General features: G+C 43.1%; 1 protein-coding gene across 50 annotated transcripts in view; it reads right to left on the bottom strand.

Annotated features, from left to right (window-relative positions):
• Positions 1–21,776, bottom strand: part of ZBTB20 (zinc finger and BTB domain containing 20) — an 809,278-nt gene that overhangs the window by 114,034 nt on the left and 673,468 nt on the right. For 33 of the 50 annotated variants that reach the window (XR_014789034.1, XR_014789033.1, XM_084843086.1 and 30 more), the window contains 3 exons: positions 9,782–12,170; positions 9,226–9,432; positions 2,648–2,777 (listed from right to left, as the gene is read on the bottom strand). The exons of 12 other annotated variants lie outside the window; for them this stretch is intronic. The gene's annotated coding sequence lies outside the window, so the exon portion shown is untranslated. The remainder of the gene's footprint in view (positions 1–2,647; positions 2,778–9,225; positions 9,433–9,781; positions 12,171–21,776) is intronic. 5 more of the 50 variants (XM_084843052.1, XM_084843053.1, XM_084843054.1 and 2 more) reach the window with 5 other exon arrangements.

The raw sequence follows: 21,776 nt of genomic DNA, 5'->3' as shown, positions 1-21,776 counted from the left end.
AAAGTACCTCGGTCTTGACAGGGTTCAGCTTCAGCTTATTTCTCCCCATCCAGCCACTCACCGTCTCCAGACATTTGGACAGGGATTCTACGGCCAACCTTGGTGAAGATTTGAATGAGAGGTAGAGCTGTGTGTCATCCGCATATTGATGACACCGTACCCCAAATAGGGATGGCGGAGAATTTCTCCCCGAAACTTCGGGGGGCCGAGCGCCAACGTGTTCGGCCCCCCGAACAAGTTTCGGGGAGAAATCCTCTGCACCCCCCCGCCCCCCGCACCCCCCCCGGGACGGGACTTACCTTCCCTGAATGTCCCTCCCGGCGGCGGGTCCGGCTGGCGGTTCGTCCGGTGTTCGAGCGGGGCAGGAGCGGCAGCCGGTCTTTCGACCGGCTGCCGCCCCCGCCATTGCAATCAAAGAAAAAAAAAAACGTCCCCTGATAGGCTACGTGACGATTCACGTAGCCTATCACGGCTAGATTTGCAAAGTCAGCCGTGATAGGCTACGTGAATCGTCACGTAGCCTATCACGGGTGTCTTAAAAAAAAAAAAAAAAAAGTGTGTACAGATAATGGCGGCCCCAATAGGGAGCCGCCATTCGCGTTCCTTATTTGGTCGCTGTAGTCTACGTAAACATTTACGTAGACTACAGCAACTAAATAAGGAACGCGAATGGCGGCTCCCTATGGGGGCCGCCATTCGCGTACGCGCTTTTTTTTTTTTTTTTTAAGTCACCCGTGATAGGCTACGTGACGATTCACGTAGCCTATCACGGCTGACTTTGCAGATCTAGCCGTGATAGGCTACGTGAATCGTCACGTAGCCTATCAGGGGACTTTTTCTTTTTTTTTTTTTACTTTCGTGTTCGCGGCCGGGCGAGGCGGGAAGCCTCCTCCCCGGCCTGAATTTCGGCCGGGCGAGGCGGGAAGCCTCCCCCCCGGCCTGAATTTCGGCCGGGCGAGGCGGGAAGCCTCCCCCCCCGGCCTGAACTTCGCGGGGGGAGCAGCGAAGCGCTCCCCCCCACCGCGAAAAAGCTGCGAGAAAAGGTAAGTGACTTTTGTCCACCCCTAACCCCAAACCTCCTGATGTTAGCCCCCAACAGTTTCACATAGATATTAAATAGCATGTGGCACCCCACAAGTGAGCGGCCACGGGTCTGACACCTCCTCTCCCAGTGCTATCCTGTGGTACCTGCCAGAGAGGAAGGACCGGAACCACCGCAATACGGTGTCTCCAGTGCCCAACCCTCCAGGTGGTCCAGGAGGATACCGTGGTCAATGGTATCAAAAGCTGCTGAGAGATCGAGGAGAACAAGGAAGGAGCATTCGCCCCTATACAGAGCCCTCCTCATATCATCCACCAAGGTGACCAAGGCCATTTCTGTCCCATGCCCAGGCCTGAAGCCCAACTGAAATGGATCTAGACAGTTGGCTTCTTCCAAGTGTGCTTTCAACTGCATCACCACCAAATGGCAGCTCAATCACCTTGCCCCAAAATGGCAGATTCGAGACTGGGCGAAAGTTGTTCAGAACTTGGGGATCCAAGGAGGGCTTCTTTAAAAGTGGTCTTATCACTGCTTCCTTGAGGGCTGATGGCATCACTCCCTCCTCAAGGGAGGCATTTACCACCACCCTGATCCCCTCACCCAATCTCTCTCTGCAGCCCATAATTGTCAGGAGTGCTCTAGCGGCCTCTTTCAGTAGACTCCAATAGCCAACTCAAGACACAGACGAAAGGATTCTTTTCAAGGCTTTAATCCTTTTACAACTTAATGACTCTTTCAGATGCTAATCACCAGCGACTAAGCAAGGAACAGCAGAGTAGCCTATGCTCCGAGTAGGCAGTTGATCCCCGTTTGAAGGAGAGTCACTTGAAGACCCTGAACTTATGGGCTAGGGAGAGATCCTCCCTCTTTCCCTTGGGTCCATGAGAGGCGGCCGTTGCTTGCGCGCCAAACGGGCGCTACGCCTCCTTTCCGCGCCCTCCGTCGCTTGTCGCTCCCTGTGTCTGCGTTGAGCGTCTAGCAAACCCTGTTCCCGCACTTTCTCACTGCTAGGATCACTATCTATCTCAGGAATGCTGGCAGGAGGAATCTCTGCCAGCTGCTGTGCCTGTGAGGGATGAGCTGGTTCCTCTCCCACAGATTGCTGATCCTCCTCAGAATCAGAACTGCTCTGGGGTTCTATCAGCTCAGTTTCCACCCTGACAATAATGAGCCAACATGGGCAAGGATCAAGTAAGCAGGTGGTCGGCCTTAAGAAGAAAGCACCTTGGCCACTTCATCAGAAAGAAGAAGCTGGAACCGATCCCACAAAACCGGTTTGCCACAGACTGCCTCTTGCTCACTAACTGTATCCACAGCGCGCGGAATAACACTCCTAATCTGATCAATTTTATTTGCAAAGTGCCTTGCCAAGGCCTCACAGGAGGCCTTAGAATGCTCCAGTGGTTCCGGAGCAACTGGACCAACCAGGCTCCGGACCACTTGGAACAGCCTCCTGGGACAGCATTCTGTGGATGCGATAGAGGAAGCATAATATTCCTTTTCTGCTGCCTTCACCGCCACATGATAGGCTGAAGGTACAGCTCTAACCCATGTCTGATCTTCTTTGGATCGAGACTTCCGCCACCGGCGCTCTAGCCATCTCACCTCTTGTTTCAGAGCTTGTAACTGCAGATTGTTGGTTTTATCTCAGCAGAATCCAGCCAAATTCTCAGGTCAAACTTTGAACCTCCCAGACATGAAAACATTGCAGTCAGGTTTAACTCCTGCAACAGTCCTGTCATTGTAAGAAGTACAATGGTACTAGAGTCACAACACAGAACAAGTGAAGGCAAAATGTTATACACAGAAACTACCTAGAATGCCTGATCCTGTGGGCTGACTAATTGTAACTGCACAAAAAACATTTGTACCATTGTAAATGCAGTAGCATTTAAAGTAGGGCTGTGCACTGCTTCAGCTCTGAATTCTGAGCCAAAGCGGGCCAATTCTGACCACTTCGGTCTGGTTCCGGAGCAGGTTAGGATCAGTCCATAGCAGGTCAGATCAATCCGAAGTGCTTCAGAGTGCTTTGAGCTGATCTGGACAGTTGCCCATCCGGCTGCGTGAGCCCCCTGATCCTTATCTGGACCTGTGGCGAGAACCCTCAGCTGTCACCTTCTTCAAAGGAGTTGCCATTTTCTTTTAAAATGGCAGTTCATCTTTCCTGGAAATAATATCCTATTCAAATGGCAGCCATAAGGCCATCATGTACACAACATTACAGACATAAATGGGCTATTTACGCCTGTAATGTTGCGTACATGATGGCATTATGGCTGCCATTTGCATAAGATTTTATTTCCAGAAAAGATGACTCCCCATTTTAAAAGAAAATGGTGATTCCCTCAAAGACAGCAATGGTTGCGGGCACTCCCCATTGGTCCAGGAAAGGGGCATGAGGTTGGGGGGACCTGATTCGGATGCCCAAATCCCACTTTGGCTCTGGAGTCCGAAGAGGGTCACACTGTGTCCGAATCAGGCCAAAGAAGGTCAGGACCAAGTTGAAAGCTCCAAATTGGTCTCCGAGGTGGGTTGGGGGGACCCTGCACAGCCTTAATTTAAAGTATGTTCAGTGAGGAATGGGCACACGTCTCTGCTGATTTGTCATTTTAAAACCCAAGCGAACCACTTATGGCCTTTCTGGTTTATAGTACAACAAATGTACAGTGCTTGTTCATTTCTTGTGCCAAACCCAATGCCTTCCATTAAGGAAGTAATTCTCTTCCAAAGTTATCACTTTTTTCCAGCACTCGAAATGCAATTTATTGTTGTGAAAATAGTATTCTTTCACCAGCCTAGGGGCCAATCTGATCTGGCAAGTTGTATAAAATGTGCTTGAACCTGTGTCATCAGCCCTTATTGGAATAATCTCCATAACAACATTGATATCAAGGGACAAGTTCCACTATACCTATGTTCATCCCATGTTGTGACCCATGTGTTAATGCTCTGTTTTACAAAGAATGGACTTGAACAGGAATTATTAATTTCAGTTGTTTTATCAGGTCTTATTGCAACAGTTTTCATTATCTTATTGTAACTGTTTTAGCTGTTTTTAAATTTTGTATGTTAAAGTTTTATATTAGGTTTATATTATGTTGTATTTTTGGTTTGTAATTTTTGTGAACCAACAAGAGAGCTTTGGCTACTGGGCAGTGTAGAAATGAAATAAATGAATGAAAATGAGGAATAAAAGCTTAATCCAAAAGCATAGTTTCAAGTGTGCAGTCTTCAAAGTTTGCCCTGAGAATTTAGCTGGACATTCTATTGAGATAAACCCCCAAATTGTTTTTTTTTAATACTTTGTGGTGAGACTAGTCAGCTACAGCTCCTATGTGAATCTACTCATTGCAAGCTGTGCAGCCCCCTGTTGTGGTATCATCTAGCTTACTTTCGTTGAATTAGTACTTGCAGAATCATTCTACAAATGCTGATGTTTGCTAGGGGCAAACTTTGAAACAATCACCTTGATGTTCTCAGTATATAAAAGGCACAACAGCATATCTTGAACCACCCCAACACTCATAGCTCTCCCTGCTCTCACTAGAAAGATGCAAGCTAGTACAGTTGTACCGGGAAAGGAGTGAATGGGAATGGTGACACAGCAGCCCCAGTGGTTGCTGGTGTACAAGAATTGGGGCTAGGCTGGGTACTAGCACTAGTACCGGAGTTCATAAGGGCCATTGGCCATGCTGGCTGGGGATATGGGTAGTTGTAGTCCAGCACATCTGGAGGGTACCAGGTTGGGGAAGGCTGGACTAGATATTCAGTCTGGAATGAAATTTGCCTGCCACTTATCATCCCAGTAATCCACATAAAATTCCTAAAAAACAAGTGCATGTTATAGGTTCCAGACTACACTCTTCAAACTCAGTTTTTATTTATCTTTGCACATTCACCACTGCACAAATGGATGGAACTGCATCAGAGATGTAACCCTTTGAGATCTGTTTACGACCAAGGAACACATCATGGCACCAAAGAAACTTTGAGCAATAACCTCAAATGTTGGCACCAAGCCTGGCTTTCCCTTACTCGCAAAGCTGCATCAAGTCAACACTCTTTCTCCAACTGAAATTGTTAAGCTGCTTTATCAGCATATTCTTTTTCTTGTTCATTCTTATCTTGGTTCAAAACTTAATTCCATTGCAGTTTCCACGGTCAGATTTGTTTTCCTTACAAGAATACCCTCTCACTGTAATTTTTCACCATGTCATTTTATTTATGTCAGTCTTTAAGTCAATCACAGGCTCTTCTATGTCACACATCACTGCAGCATCTAAGTATTTGGCCAGAGTGTTTATGTTTACATCTAGCTTTTCATTTATTATGATAAATTCTCTCAGCCCTGCTTTCTCACCTTTAGTTGACACTGATTTTCTACTCTGTTCAGTTCACACTGAGCATGGAGGGAATTAAGTACTCATGGAACCAAGTGTTATCTGTCACAGGCTGATTGACAGAAAGCATGCTGCCTGTAAGCACCGAAATGCCATGATTTGCAGAGCAAAGTGAGACCTCTGAACTTGTTATGCCCTTCTTGATTGGATAGACTGCTGATCAAGTTTTACGGTGTGACTGCTGATCATGGTTAGCCCAGACTCCCTCCATCTTCTTTATTTCCTCTTTTCAGGCTGTCAGACTAGCAAAAGAAATCACAAGCTTTCCAACTGGTGCCCAAACATCTGAAAACCCTGATCACAGATATGGTCTAAAACAAATATGCTAACGGTGTTATTCACTTTTAATGGGATTTGTAACTGGACTTATTTCCATCAGACTAACCTTCCTGCTGTTCCTCAAAAACCATTGTGCTGTAGTGATTAGAGAGTTTGACTAAGACTGGGGAGACCGAGGTCCATATCCCCATATAGCCATAAAGCTCACTGGGTGATCAGGGGCCAATCACTGTCTCTCAGTGTAACCTACCATACAGGGTTGTTGTGAGGATAAAACGGGGGTGGGACCATGTATGCTGCCTAGTGCTCCTTGGAGGAAAGGTGGTACATGAATGTAATAATAAATAAGTATTTATTTATTTATTTCTCAATAACATTAGACTTTCAGTGTGACATGTATCTTGTACATTAATCCTGTATAGAGATCTAGGGTCAGATGGTCAAATAAGAAAGTGGGTTGGGCAGCTAGAGGGGAGACAGAACAAATCTCTATCTACCTAGCTACCTATCTAAATTTTAGCATGGACAGGTTTGCTAAGCCACAGTCCCTTCATTCTTTGTGGTTGTTATCAGCATGGATCCTTGGAGGCACTCTCACAGTCAGGGCCAGAAATATTGGAACAAGAATAACTGTTTTGGCAGTTGGCCTCTGTACACCACCACATTGAAGGTGAAAGGAAACACACCCATATGGGAGCGAAGTCAGGACTTTCAGCTGTATTTCAAGGGGTTTGACAAAAGTGGGGCACTAACCATTCAGGAAGGACAGCCAATGGCACACACACACACCCATCGTTGGTGGCTCATAAGTAATGGAACGAATGGCTGACAAGCACCTGCATGGCCAGGTGGGGCCTGTTTCCTGGGTGCCCCATGACCAATCAAGCAGATAAAAGGCCTGGAGGTGGTTCTGAGTGTTACATTTGCATTTGGTAGCTGTTCACTGGAACTCCCAACATGAGGCCCAAAGAGGTGCCCATGTGAGTGAAGGGGGTCATCATTAGGCTGAGGAAGCAAAATAAACCCACCAGAGAGATAGCAAAAACAGTGGGAGTGGCCAATACAACAGTTTGGAATGTCCTGAAAAAGAAGGAATTAACTGGCAAGCTCAGCAACAGCAAAAGGCCTGCAAGACCACGGAAGTGGATGACCGCAGAATTCTGCTCATGGTGAACAGGAACCCTTTCACAACATCTAGCCAGGTCACGATGCTCTTGAGGAGGTAGGCATGTCATTGTCAACGTCTACAGTCAAGAGACGGCTTTATGAATGTAAATACAGAGGCTTCACAACAAGGTGCAAACCACTGGTAACGCTCAAGACCCAAAAGGCCAGATTAGCCTTTGCCAGCAAACACCTAAAAAAGCCTGCCCAGTTCTGGAATAAGATTCTTTGGACTGATGAAACCAAGATTAACTTGTGCCAGAATGATGGGAAGAGAAAAGTATGGAGAAGGAAAGGAACAGCTCATGATCCAAAGCATACCACATCACCTGTCAAACATGGTGGAGGCAGTGCTATGGCATGGGCATGTATAGCTGCCAATGGAACTGGGTCACTGGTGTTTATTGATGACCTGACTGCTGATAAAAGCAGCAGGATGAATTCTGAAGTGTATTGGGCTATACTTTCTGCTCAGATTCAGCCGAATGTTGCCAAACTGATAGGATGCCGCTTCATATTGCAGATGGATAATGACCCAAAACATACAGCAAAAGCTACCCCAGAGTTTCTCAAGGCAAAGAAGTGGGATGTTCTTCAATGGCCAAGCCAGTCACCTAAATCTCAACCCAATAGAGCATGCTTTTCACTTACTGAAGACAAGACTGAGGGCAGAAAGACCCACAAACAAGCAGCAGCTGAAGGCAGCTGCAGTAAAGGCCTGGCAAAGCATCTCGAGGGAGGAAAGTCAGCATTTGGTCATGTCCATGGGTTCCAGACTCCAGGCAGTCATTGACTGCAAAGGATTTTCATCCAGGTATTAAAAGCGATCCTTAAGTTTGAAATGATGTTGGTTTGTTCCATTACTTATGAGCCACCAAAGATGGGGGTGTGTGCATGCCACTGGTTGTCCTTCCTGAATGGTTAGTGCCCTACTTTTGTCCAAGCCTTTGAATTACAGCCGAAAGTCCTGACTTCGCTCCCATCTGGATGTGTTTCCTTTCAGCTTCAAAGTGGTGTGTACAGAGGCTAACTGCCAAAACAGTTATCCTTGTTCCAATATTTCTGGCCCTGACTATATCTCTTGTGCTGTGTCTTTCTCCTTGTGAACACTGATTCAGTGTTCTAGAACTGGAAAATTAAGCTGGCTGGTTAACTTAAGTGAGGTGCTTAGTGTGAATGCTACTAGCCAACTCTGTGAATCCGTAAAGCAGAACCTCTTAGGGACTGTGCTGTCTAACAATCTGCGAAAAGGCAGACAATGGAGGCAGAGACTCTGGAATTTATGGGAAGTCTTAGTTTACACAGCTCAGTAGTTCACAATTACCACACTCAGAAAGAGTTGCTTTTTTCCTTTCTTTTTGCAAGGTCTCCTGGGAAAGATATTTTGCATACAGAGACAGTGTTGCCTGATAAACTGCACGTACAGTATATATCTGAGGCAAACCAGAGCAATTTGTCCTGATGTTCACAATAGTTCATTTATAGTGAAGTTTCAGTCTTGGCCTATGAACACACAGGCTTTCCCTCCCTCTGAAACTGTAACAGAGCTTTTATACCCTTCATCAAACACTGAAACTATCCTTCCCCTTATCTCATTTTTCCATGGAGGCTTGCTCCTTGCGGTTGCAAGGACCACAGCTGCTTGAAACATGCCAATAGAGCTATCTCATAGTTGTATTCCAGAAATACATCAAACTGACTTTAACTATCACTGAGTATAGTACTCTAGGGTAAGGGGATCATCTGTATTAACTCAGTTGGATGTTAAATTGATTCCGAGTTAAGGAAATACTGAAAATGAAAACAGGATTTTAATGTAATCCCAAAGCAACGGTAGCATAATACCAAGGGCTGATCTACACCACTGTTTTATTTCGGCCTTGTATTGCCTGGATTACTGCTGCAGCGCATGACGCATTCTGTTTGTAGCATGGTTTCTGGGGTGCTTTTTTCTGGAATTTCCTTGACAGCTTTTATAGTGATTTTTCTCCTTATTGTGATTCCTGCTCATGTATGTGCTGGCATTGTGCAGTTGTCACCTGTCCTGAGGTGTGGCCAAAAGTTTCAGAACATTGAAGATAGCTAATTATTTTGCAGAGATGAGGGTATGTTTTCATTGTCAGGGAGCGGCTCTTTGGGGTGGTGAAGACGTTCTCCACTATTTTTATTTGTTTTGTTCGGCAGTTGTTGTTTTCCCTCTGTGTATTCCCCCCCCCCACGCCAAATTACTTCCTTGCGCACCTTCGTAGTAGTGATGAGGTGCATGAAGTAAAAACAAATGCCTACGATAAAAGCACTGAATGGCACATATACAGCACCTCTGACTTACTGCTACTCAACCTGTAAATATGCTTGTATTTCTCGCGGTCCCACCACCATCACAGGCTCATCTGATGGGAACGCGGGAGAGGGCCTTTTCGGTGGCTGCCCCAAGGCTCTGGAATTCCTTTCCCAGGGAGGCGAGAGTGGCACCCTCCTTGGTATGCTTTCACAGGCAGGTAAAAACTTTTTTGTTCCGGCAGGCCTTTGGGGATAGCTAGTCTGGACCTGTGAGAATATGATGGATACTATGGTTTATATTTCTTGTTGTCTTTTAAAATTCTGATATTTTATATAATTTTAATATTATTGATGATGTAATTATATTTTTAATTTTTGTATATTTCTATTTATAGGTTTTAACGTATACATTTTTAATGTTGTAAAGCCGCCTTGAGTCCCAGTACTGGGGAAAAGGCGGGATATAAATATAAATATAATAATAATAATAATAATTGTACAGGTGAAATAAATAAATTTACTGCAACAGCAATTATGTGGATGTAAGGAAACATTTCTTTGCAATGCTGGTGGAATTCACTGTTGAAGAAAACAGAAACACTGAATAAATACCCACCGACTGTGTTGCTTCACTCCTGCGCATGTGCAAGACACTCTAAAAAAAAAAAATACTGCTACTGTCACACATCATGGGTATGTGGGACAATGCAAACCGTAATATTCTAAGCAGCACTCATGCACGTCATCAAACTAGCACCACCCATTTTTGGCTCGATGGACACAGCACAACTTTTGGAGTGATACAGGCAAATGGAATGAAACCATTACATATTCCACAAAAGGTCTTAACATGTGTGTTATGAGCAGGGAATGCATAAGATAGATAAAGCAGTACAGCCATGATACATTTATAGTATTGCATTAGGTGTAGATCCCCTCCCCCCATGCTGATTTTAGTCTTTAAAAGCCATGGTGACCTAAGCCTACATTAGAGAACGCCTTGTCCTTTACCAACCATCCCACACATTCAGATCTTCAAAACAGGCCCTGCTTCAATTCCCACCTTGTTTGAAGTCAGGTTGGTAGGGTCAAGCAGTATGTTTTTTTCAATAGTAGCACCTTTCTTTGGAACTCCTTTTCCAGAGAGGCCAACTAAACTTGTTCTATTCTCCTCTTTCAAAAGAGAGCATGACTACTTAGTACATATAATACTCACTCCATCAAAGAACAGTTTCTTTCTCCCAAAGGGCAACATAGGGAGCTTCAGTGCACACACTGAGTCTTTTGGCCTACCATAGCCATTCAAGCTGGTGAATAACTCTCTGTGAAAGTCAGAGGGATCCCCCACCACACACACACACACACAAACATTCCTGGAATGGTCTCTAACACAGTATTAGAAGCTGTTGTCAGAAGGGGAAATTTCTGGATCCTGGCATGAATATGGAGATGTTTAGGCACGTTCACAGGAATCCTTCATTTGTAGTCTCCAGGGCATTCCTCTGCGAGCACACTCATGCAATGCTCTTCAACTTCAATGCTCTTCAGTTGCAACTTTGTGCTCATAAGCAAGTTTCCAAACTTTCATTTGCTGTTACCCAGAGAGCCTAATGTCACAACTCACCACTTTAGTTTCTAAGTCACCAGACAATGGTCTCCTTTTTAGGAAATACCTCTGTGTTTTATAGACATAACTGGATAATGTTGATACATTTTATAAGGATTTATATCTGGAATATGGAATGTATATCTTTAAATTGACATGCACACAAGTCAACATACAAGATACAGATTCCTATTTATCCCTGCCTAGAGTGCAGTGGAATGCATATACTTAATATTGAACGTATTACCTACATCCAAAGGTTATAACTATATCTAGCACGCATATAATGTTTACACATACATGATAGTGTATAAATATGTATCCAGTTATATCTTCTGTACATAGAACATAGTTCTTTTCCTTTTAGTAACTCTAGTATGTCTTTCTAAAATCACATATTATTAAATCTTAATATCTATGTCATACCTACAGCTTCCAATTTAACAACACTGCCAAAATCAACTTTAAAGTCTGCTGTGCAATATCAACACTAAAGGAGAACTTTCTGGACTTAACTTGGATTTGAATTTATCCCAAACTCCAAATAATACATTAAAGCTGAAATCCTAAGCCTGTTTTTATTGGGGAGTAATTGGGATCTGGCTGCATGTATAGGATGGTTATTAGATAGTTTTGCTCTCTACCTTAATTTAAACCATGTCATACTTTAATAGGATAGCCATAAACGTTTGTTAAAATTCTGCCTAATATTCTTGAACATCTGACCTGAATCACAATCACAGATTATAAAACTGACACACAATTAAGAGTTGGTTTCTCAAATTTGGTTGAAATATCAGTGTTCGTATTTTTATTTTTACTATTCTAGGTTAATGATTTTCTCTATTTTCAATTTTGTTGTTTCTGTTAAGTTTACAGTTTCAATACTTCTCTAAATGTTGAGTTCTGTGTTGCTAAGCTCATGACATATATAATATCCCATGTTTTCCTTTAAATATTTATCCTGGAATTATGCTCAGCTTACTACAACTGGGGAGAGTGTGGATGAATCACGGCATAGAAGCCTGCTAGTAAGTCCTACAGCCCAGTCATCAATCATCATCATCATCATCATGCTAATAAAGTCCTACAGCTAGGCCTGGAGGTTGAACTCTATATGAACTAGCCCACACTGCCAGTAAAGAGTGCAAGACAGTAAAATAGACAGTATAGGAGTGGTTGAGAGGTTTATTCTTTCTTGGAAAAGAAGGTCTATGAATGTTTATTAACTTCTGCTATTGTTCTTTCATAGTTATAAAGCAATATTCAGTCCTTTAATTTGTCATCCTTTAATTGTTTAAAACCATTATTTTCCACTTATAACCCACCTGAATCCAAAAAGCTAAGGTGGCTGAGACTTACTGTACAGGGAAATGCTCATTCACTGGAAACGTCTGTGCTGAAATACAAGGCAAGGCAGTTCGTTTGTTAGCACCATGGACAGAGAAGTTGGCAAAAAATAAAATTATTTATTTAAGATAATGAGGCTGTCTTTCAAGGTGAAGTCCTCTAAAGGTGCCTTACAACTAATATAAACCATATGATTTAATGGTATAACATTACATTAAATTTCAGCACTTTACACATTCCAAAAGTTTAAAATAAAAAAATACTTTTAAAATGTCAAGAAGACAAAAATAGTGTTTAAATATTGTGTATATTATTAATGACCACTAGATTCTTAAAATTCATTTATATATATTATTGCTGTATATATCTACATCATGCCAGTACTTATCTAAATGTACTAGTTTCTGTGCTCAATCCACAGTGTTAAAGTTTATCTATATAGGTATAGATATAGACACATGCATACATACCTCCCTCTCAGACTTTTCTAATAATCAGAGTGTCTGGACTAAGTATCTGCCACATTTCAGTTCTTCAGGTGGCCTGAGCCTAGAAATACTGTAACCATTTGTGGGTATTTCTTGGAAAATACTTAGAAATGTCCCACTTTTTGACTTTTCTAGGAGCCAGAATTTCTTGAGCGATGCATGTGCCAATGTCAGCATTCATTGGCTTGGAGGTACTGTCACTATTTGGGGGTGCATTTTGAGTCCCTTCTTTTGAGGAACTGGTGGTATATAAATGTCCTGTTTTCAGGTTTTCTATGGTGTATTTATATATACACACACTTTTTATTCAATTTTTTGGGAATTAAAGTTGTACCAAACCTCAGGGGCTTAGGCTTACCAGGAAGTATCTTTCTGATACCCCCATGAGTGAGAACTAATAATCTTACATGTATACACAAATATATGCACACACACACTTTTGCTTTTCTCACTCAGAATTTTAAATTTTTAGGCAGTTTCCTCTCTTAGTAAATTTGCTAGTACTGTCATGTAAAAATGAGGTAGCCTTCATAATGTGCATGACATACTGGGCACAGTATGTCTATGTACTAAAGATTTTAATAAATAAGAATAAACACACTATTATATCGGGAATACTTCTGTATTGGAGAAAGGGCATGGCAGTTTCCTACTCAACCCCCCTGCCATTTTCTGTACCCCTATCTCCTGTTGCTCAATTATTTCAGCGTGATTGTTGTTGTTCAGTCGTTAAGTCGTGTCTGACTCTTCGTGACCCCATGGACATTTAGCCTTGTGATACGTTCCATGGGGTTTTCTTGGCAGGAATACTGGAGTGGGTTGCCATTTCCTTCTCCAGTGGACCACATTTTGTCAGAACTCTCCGCCATGACCTGTCCATCTTGGGTGGCCCTGCGTGGCATAGCTTATGGCTCCACTGAGTTATGCAAGCCCCTTCGCCACAACAAGGCAGTGATCTATGAAGGGGTCAGTGTGATTACACACATACAAAAGAAAAGAAATGATGGACAAATATTTTCTTCCTTTGTTAGTTTATAGCCAACCACTGCTCTATTTTCCCAAACAAAAGTTTTACAAAGAAGACCTTGCATACTCAGGAATTACTGCCTAAGTGATCTGAAAGCCACAACATGAACACACAGCTCAGAAGCAGTTGTGTAGTTATTTGACAGGGTAACTGATTCTTAAAATAGTGAAGCAGTTTACTACTGAGGAACTCTTAAGAATTGCATAGGATCAAAGTATTCACAAGGCAGAAAGAAATTATTAATTGTTGTGAACCGCCAGAGAGCTTCGGCTATTGGGCAGTATAGAAATGTAATAAATAAATAAATAAGATGGGAAAATATCTCATTTACTATATATCGTTCAAGACCTAAGAGAATTCAAAGGCTCTAAGCAGTGGGAACCACAGCTCTCCTGTTTTTGTCCATCTTACAGAGTCTTTTTCCAGTAGGTTGCAAACAAAATAACAGTGTGAAAAGTTGTATGTGAACATAATAATCAAACTAACCTAACATTAAAAAGTAAAAGACACTATTTGCTAAAACAACATCAAAATGCATAGTAATGCTATGATAAAACAGTGTTCACTTGGGCAAGAAATTATTATTTTACATGTCTGTACAAGTCCAATAATGTTAGCTCCAGCATGCTCAAAATTAGTGGATAAAGCTATAGATATGTTTTTGCTATTACTTCTGTATTCCATATATAATTTTAGTTGTATGTGAATTCTTCATTGTTCATATTTATTATGCAACTTTCTGTTATGAACCACCCCTCCTAATACAGAGTGTTAGGGTTGGGACTGGATATATTTTATTTAAAGTTTGATCCCATTGCCATTTGTGGAGTGGTGCTTTTCCAGCTATTTCACTTTCCTCTATCTGTGAATGAGGCTGAAATAGATGTAAACTTGGAGCTTTTCTGGATTTTCATAGCCCAGTCTACCATACTGACCTCTCGTAAATCCCAGTGAGACGACATAAGCTTTTCTGCCTGGCAGCACTTCAGAGGCATTAAGCGTAAAACAGAAGGTAAGTAATTCAACATACCTTCCCATTTATATAATGGGGCAAGATGTCTTGATACATTTACAGTGCTCCTCTGGGGATATTCCATCAGTTATACCTAACTCTAATGGACAATAATTGATTTGAACTTTCTACTTAGCACGAAGCTGTGAACAACTTCAATCCAAGCTACAGAAGTGAACTAGTGGTTTGTAAAATGGAAAGACATTTGGAAACATGTCCAGTGGGTCATGAAGTGGCCTAAGAATTGAGAAAATAAACATTATTGCCCTTGGTTTTTGTCAAGTTAACATATGGTTTAGGTTTACATTGTTATAGGAAGACTGCCACAAGTGGAAAGGACTGTGAACCACAAATTACAGCACTGTTGAAGTAGAAAGCTTCAGGCATGGTCCCAATTGACTGCATATGGGAGACAACCAGCTATTGGTTGTAGTACTCCTTTGTTTGTATGATTTTACTGTGTTTTATTGATTTTGTACCCCACTTTGGCGTTCTTTCATAATGAAAAGTGCGTAAGGATCCGTACTGGAACCTTGCCCCTCTTGGCTTATAAAAACTGGCAGGGTAGGAACAGCTGGCTGGGCCAGGGAGGTGATTAATGCTTCCTTGCAAGATGGAGTGGTCCCAGGCTACCTCAGAGAGGCAGTGATAAGACCACTCCTGAAGAAACCCTCCCTGAACCCGGAAAATCTTAATAATTTTAGGCCAGTGGCAAATGCTCTAATTTTAGACCTGGGCAAAGTTCTTGAGTGGGTGGTTGCCAACCAGCTCCAGACGCTCTTGGATGAGACCAATTATCTAGATCCATTTCAGTCGGGGTTCAGGCCAGGTTTTGGCACACAAACAAACTTGGTTGCCCTGTATGATGACCTATGTTGGGAGAGAGACGGGGGAGTGTGACCTTGTTGATTTTCCTTGAACTCTCAGCGGCTTTTGATACCATTGACAATGGTATCCTTCTGGGACGATTGTCTGAGCTGGGAGTGGAAGGCACTGCATTGCAGCAGTTTCACTCCTACTTGGAGGGTTGGCTCCAGAAGGTGGTGCTTGGAGAATATTGCTTGGCCCCATGGATTCTCCAGTATGGGGTTCCAGAGGGGCCGGTTTTGTCTCTCATGCTATTTAACATCTACATGAAACTGTTGAGTGCGGTCATCCAGACTTTTGGAGTGTGTTGTCATCAGTACGCTGATGACATGCAGCTCTATTTCTCCTATTCATCTTCTTCAGGTGAGGCTGTGGATGTGCTAAATCGGTGCCTGGCTGCAACAATGGACTGGATCAGGGCTAACAAACTGAAACTCAATCCAGACTAGACTGAGATGCCATTGGTGGATGGTTCTTCTGACCGGATAGAGGGTGCTCAACCTGTTCTGGATGGGCTTGCACTCCCCCGAAGGAGCAGGTTCATAGCTTGGGGGTTCTCCTTGAGCTATCTTTGTCCCTTGAGGCTCAGGTGGCCTCTGTGGCATGGAGCGCCTTCTACCAACTTCAGTTGGTGGCCCAGCTATGCCCCTATCTGGACAGGGATAACCTGACTTCAGTTGACTATGCTCTGATAATCTCCAAGTTAGGTTACTGCAATGCACTCTAAATGGGGTTGCTTTTGAAGATGGTTCAGAAGCTGCAGTTTGTGCAACATACGGCAGCCAGATTGATTACAGGGATCAGAAGGTCTGAACATATGAGACTGACTCTGGCCTGCTTGCACGGGCTGCCTGTAAGTTTCTGAGCCTGATTCAAGGTGCTGGTTTTAACCTATACATTGTTTGGGGCCACAATTCCTGATGGAACCCATCTCCTGACACTAACCTACCCGTACACTATGCTCAACATCTAAGGCCCTCCTCTGGCTACCTATTCCGAGCAAAGCGCGGAAGACAGCAACAAGGGAGAGGACCTTCTTGATGGTGGCCCCCCAATTATGGAATGATCTCCCTGATGAGGCCCCCCTGGCACTAACATCGCTATCTTTTTAGTGCCAGGTTAAGACCTTTCTCTTCTCCCAGGCATTTGGCAGCATATGATAAATTTCATCTATCCTGGATTATCTTGTGATTATGGTTGTTTGCTTGAGATTGCTTGTTTGAAGTTGTTTTAGATATATGTTCTCCTATGTATATTGTCTGTTCATGTGTTTTTATGTAAATGGCTGTTAACCTCTGTATTCTATATTTTTAATGTTTTTAATCTTTGTAAACCGCCCAGAGCGCTTTGGCTATTGGGTGGTATAGAATAATAATAATAATAATAATAAATTTTATACATTAATTAAAATAAATGAACAGATCTCTTGTGCTTAGGTGTTATCCTCACTATTATCTTAGACTCCTGCCCTTGCCAGTACAAATCATTAGGCCACTGCTAAAATAGTACTGCTGTGGCACTCTACAAGACTTGAAGGGTCATTCTTCTTTTCGCAACATAGCCCTCCCCATTTGCTCACAATCATGAATTCAACAGAGTCCTGATAACATCTGGAAAATGACACATTTATTAAAAAAATATCTGGGGTTGCTGGCTAGTGTAGGTTCAACACTAGGATACCACAGACCTTAATAAAATATTAAACCTTTCTCTGTCAATCTTTATTCTACTGTACAATCCCTGGACACAGGCGGACAGACAGACAGACCACACCAATTAAACAGTGCTGGAAGTGTAAAATGGTGCTAGTTGGTGTTTCAGCTACAATATGAAAGAATATGAAAGGCTGTTGGGGAAGGAGTCATGGCCAACAACTATGCCAATACTGATGCCAGAACCAGAATGCAAACAAATCTTTTTTTCAAAGTACACAGCAACATGACAGTCCAGAAAAAACAATGTGCCTGTCGTAAGAGCAATAGTGATGGGTGGATTCCCCCAAGTCTTATTTGTTTACTATCTGTGCATAATGAGCTCATTCCCAGGTGACTGGGAAAATTTCTTTACAGGTGTCCTTGTTTAGTTTGCTGTGTCAGAGCCTGTGTGCCAACAGTACCTAACTCTTAGTCATTATCACACAGCTCCTTAGGACCTGGAGTGTGCTTGCTTTGCCTGGTGCCATCCAGATGTTTTCGACCACAACTCCCAAGATGCCTGAGCATTGGTCATGCTGCCTGGGGCTGAAGTCCACAATATCTGGAGGGTACCACATTGGAGAAGGCTGCAATAGCAGCTACATTAAATTTCATGATGATGCATTTCTAAAGTTACATTATGCCAAACTTCACAATTGGTTGCACATATGTGCTTTGTGGTTGTTAGTGGAAGCAAAACTAAGTGATTAGACCGTAGAGTGAGACCAGAGTGGGGGAGGAATGATTCTATTTAACTTGAAGTAAAATTGTCTGTTTAATTGAGTTAAATATTATAATCTGCTTCCACCCTTACCACCACACTTCTCTCCCTCATTTTCAAACTATACAGGAAGACACAGGACATAGTTGTAAACTGCTAAACGTAGCACATGGGATTTTTAGGTTGTCACCACATGCACTTTACCATCACTTCCCCCTTTAAATTAGTTGGATTTCACAGTTTCACCTGCAACATGTTTTTGAAACTAGGGCTATCCTTGTTCTCCACTAGGTCACACAATGCTTCTGAAACCTTTCACTATGTCTGCTCCGCTGTCATAACTAGGCTGTCAACTACAATGGTTGATGATAACACAGACATGTTTACATGTAACACAGACAATACAACTGCTGTGTGAATGGGCACTATTAATGACATAATTATCACTGTCCATACTTTTTGCATTTCATTTCCCTCTGACCTCACTCTTTGCAGTTCCCTCTACCATGTGTATATATACCTGTATCTCAGGACATCACTTTATACAACTGCTGAAGTAGACTGTAGTCCATGACAGCTTAGGCCATAATATAAATATGCCTTCTAGGGTAATTTTATAACTCTAATAAGGGAGCAATCCTATGGTCACTAGACAGTGGCTAGATGGCCACAGGATATGCTGTTTTCCAGGAAGTGACCTTGGAGCCTGTGCTCCGAGGTCGGTTCTCAGGAAAACTGACCTCTCCCCACTTCCACGCTGACTCTGAGATGGTGCAGAGAAGCCCCGTCCTCTGCGCTCAGAAGAGGAGTGAGGAGCAGCTGAAAAGGGGCGTGGCTGGGGCGTTCCGGGGCGGGGAGAGCGGAACTGCGTGTACGACACATCCTATGTGTCATACAGCAGCCTCCTCTCCCACTCGGCCCAAAGTGGCTAGAGAGCCACAATCAGCTGTATAGCAGAAAAAGCAGGGCAGGAGAAGCACAGAGGGAATGATGCCTCCGTGCTTCTCCTGCCTTGCTTTGAATAGGCAGTTGCCTCTGAGTTCGGAGGTGGCCGCCTATCTAGATAGGATTGCACCCTAAGTAAATGAATTTAAAGTACAACAAGAGTTTGTGTCATTTTGGTTTGGTAGTTATGACTGCAGTTGCCTGATGAGCAAAGCCACTCAGAAAGCACATAAGAAACAGAAAAGATGTATGTGGCGGTAGTGGTTATTATCTTCAAGAAATTGCTACTGTCATTAAAAACAGCTAAAAAACATGTTACAATCAAATGAGGAATGGGCACATGAAAGCACACAACTCTGCTACATATCCTTGGGCAGGGGAGGGATTAGGACAGAAGGGGGTGGGTGGATAATATAAGAAGCTTGCAAAAACAAAATAAAACAAAAACAAACCCAGGAGACAGTTGTGCCATGGTAGAGATTGCCAGGGAGCTTCACCCCAGCAAATGGGGGAGCTTCACACAGGATAGGATAAGGATCAGGACTGGGGGAAACATAAACATACTTTCAAAACCAGTGCCTAAGAGAAACATCCCCAATAAAGAAGAATGTCACCAGAAATAGTAACTTGTCAGGTGATGGTTGAAACACACCCTGGGCAGATGGTAGACTTGGCCAATAAGAGAGGGTACAAGTGATGGATCCTTGCCTGCCTGCACGCTTCTACTGAGCCCAATTGCAGAATGGTGCAGCTGTGAGACACGCATCTTGCTATTGTTTTTAAATCACATGTACATTTTTTGACATGACATTTTCCAATGAGCAATTGTTGTTGTTGTTGTTGTTCAGTCGGTCAGTCGTGTCTGACTCTTCGTGACCCCATGGACCATAGCATTCCAGGCCTTCCTGTCCTCCGCTCTCTCCTGGAGTGTGCTCAAGTTCATATTCATTGCATCGGTGATGCTATCTAGCCATCTCATCCTCTGCCGCCCCCTTCTCCTTTTGTCTTCAATCTTTCCCAGCATCAGGGTCTTTTCCAGGGAGTTTTCTCTTCGCATTAGGTGGCCAAAATATTTGAGCTTCAGCTTCAGTATCTGTCCTTCCAATGAGCACTCAGGGTTGATTTCCTTTAGGACTGACTAATTTGACCTCCTTGCAGTCCAGGTGATTCATAAGAGTCTTCTCCAGCACCACAGTTCAAAAGCATCAATTCTTTGGCGCTCAGTCTTCCTTATAGTCCAGCTCTCACAGCCATACGTTGCTACTGGGAAAACCATAGCTTTGATTAGACGAACCTTTGTCGGCAAGGTGATGTCCCTGCTTCTTACTATGCTGTCTAGGTTTGCCATAGCTTTCCTCCCAAGGAGCAAGCATCTTTTAATTTCATGGCTACAGTCACTGTCTGCGGTGAACTTTTAGCCCAAGAAAATAAAATCTGTCACTGCTTCCATTTCTTCCCCTTCTATATGCCAGGAAGTGATGGGGCCAGATGCCATGATCTTCGTTTTTTTAATGTTGAGTTTCAAACCAGCTTTTGCACTCTCCTCTTTCACCCTCCACAAGAGGCTCTTTAGATCCTCTTCGCTTTCTGCCATTAGGGTGGTATCATCTGCGTATCTGAGGTTGCTGATAATTCTCCCGGCAATCTTAATTCTGACCTGTGATTCATCCAACCCGGCGTTTCTCATGATGTACTCTGCATATAAATTAAATAAGCAGGGCGATGATATACAGCCTTGTCGTACTCCTTTCCCAATTTTGAACCAATCGATTGTTCCATGTCCGGTTCTTACTGTTGCTTCTTGACCCTCGTACATGTTTCTCAGGAGACAGGTAAGGTGGTCTGGTACTCCCATCTCTTTCAGAATTTGCCACAGTTCATTGTGATCCACACCATCAAAGGCTTTAGCATAGTCAATGAAGCAGAAATACATGTTTTTCTGGAATTCTCTTGCTTTCTCCATGATCCAGCGAATGTTGGTGATTTGATCTCTAGTTCTTCTGCCTCTTCGAAACCCAGCTTGTACTTCTGGTAGTTCTCGGTTCACATACTGCTGAAGCCTAGCTTGTAGGATTTTGAGCATCACCTTGCTGGCATGTGAAATGAGTGCAATTGTGCGGTAGTTTGAACACTCTTTGGCATTGCCCTTCTTTGGAATTGGAATGTAAACTGACCTTTTCCAGTCTTGTGGCCACTGTTGAGTGTTCCAAATGTGTTGGCATATTGAGTGCAGCACTTTAACACCATCATCTTTTAGGATTTTAAATAGCTCAGCTGGCCTGGAATACTGTCATCTCCACTAGCTTTGTTGTTAGTAATGCTTCCTAAGGCCCACTTGACTTCACTCTTGAGGATGTCCGGCTCAAGTTCAGTGACCGCACTATCATGGCTATCAGGGACATTCAGATCTTTCCTGTATAGTTCTTCTGTGTATTCTTTCCATCTCTTCTGAATCTCATCTGCTTCTGTTAGGTCCCTGCCTTCTTTGTCCTTTATGATGCCCGTCTTTGCACAAAATGTTCCCTTGAGACCTCCAATTTTCTTGAAGAGATCTCTAGTCTTTCCCATTCTGTTGTTTTCCTCGATTTCTTTGCATTGTTCATTTAAGAAGGCCTTCTTGTCTCTCCTTGCTATTCTCTGGAAATCTGCATTCAGTTGGCTATATCTTCCCCTTTCTCCCTTGCTTTTTGCTTCCCTTCTTTCGTCAGCTACTTGTAAAGCCTCATCAGACAGCCACTTGGCTTTCTTGCATTTCTTTTTCTTTGGGATGGATTTTGTAGCTGCCTCCTGAACAATGTTACGGACCTCCATCCATAGTTCCTCAGGCACTCTGTCTATCAGGTCTAATCCCTTAAATCTATTCCTCACCTCCACTGTATATTCATAAGGGATATGATTTAG

The sequence above is a fragment of the Heloderma suspectum genome, chromosome 3, assembly GCF_057233095.1.
Source record: "Heloderma suspectum isolate Gila_16-S chromosome 3, 16-S_ref, whole genome shotgun sequence".
Taxonomy (NCBI): domain Eukaryota; kingdom Metazoa; phylum Chordata; class Lepidosauria; order Squamata; family Helodermatidae; genus Heloderma; species Heloderma suspectum.
Note: the sequence above shows the minus strand (reverse complement) of the source record. Positions and strands in the feature narration are given on the sequence as shown.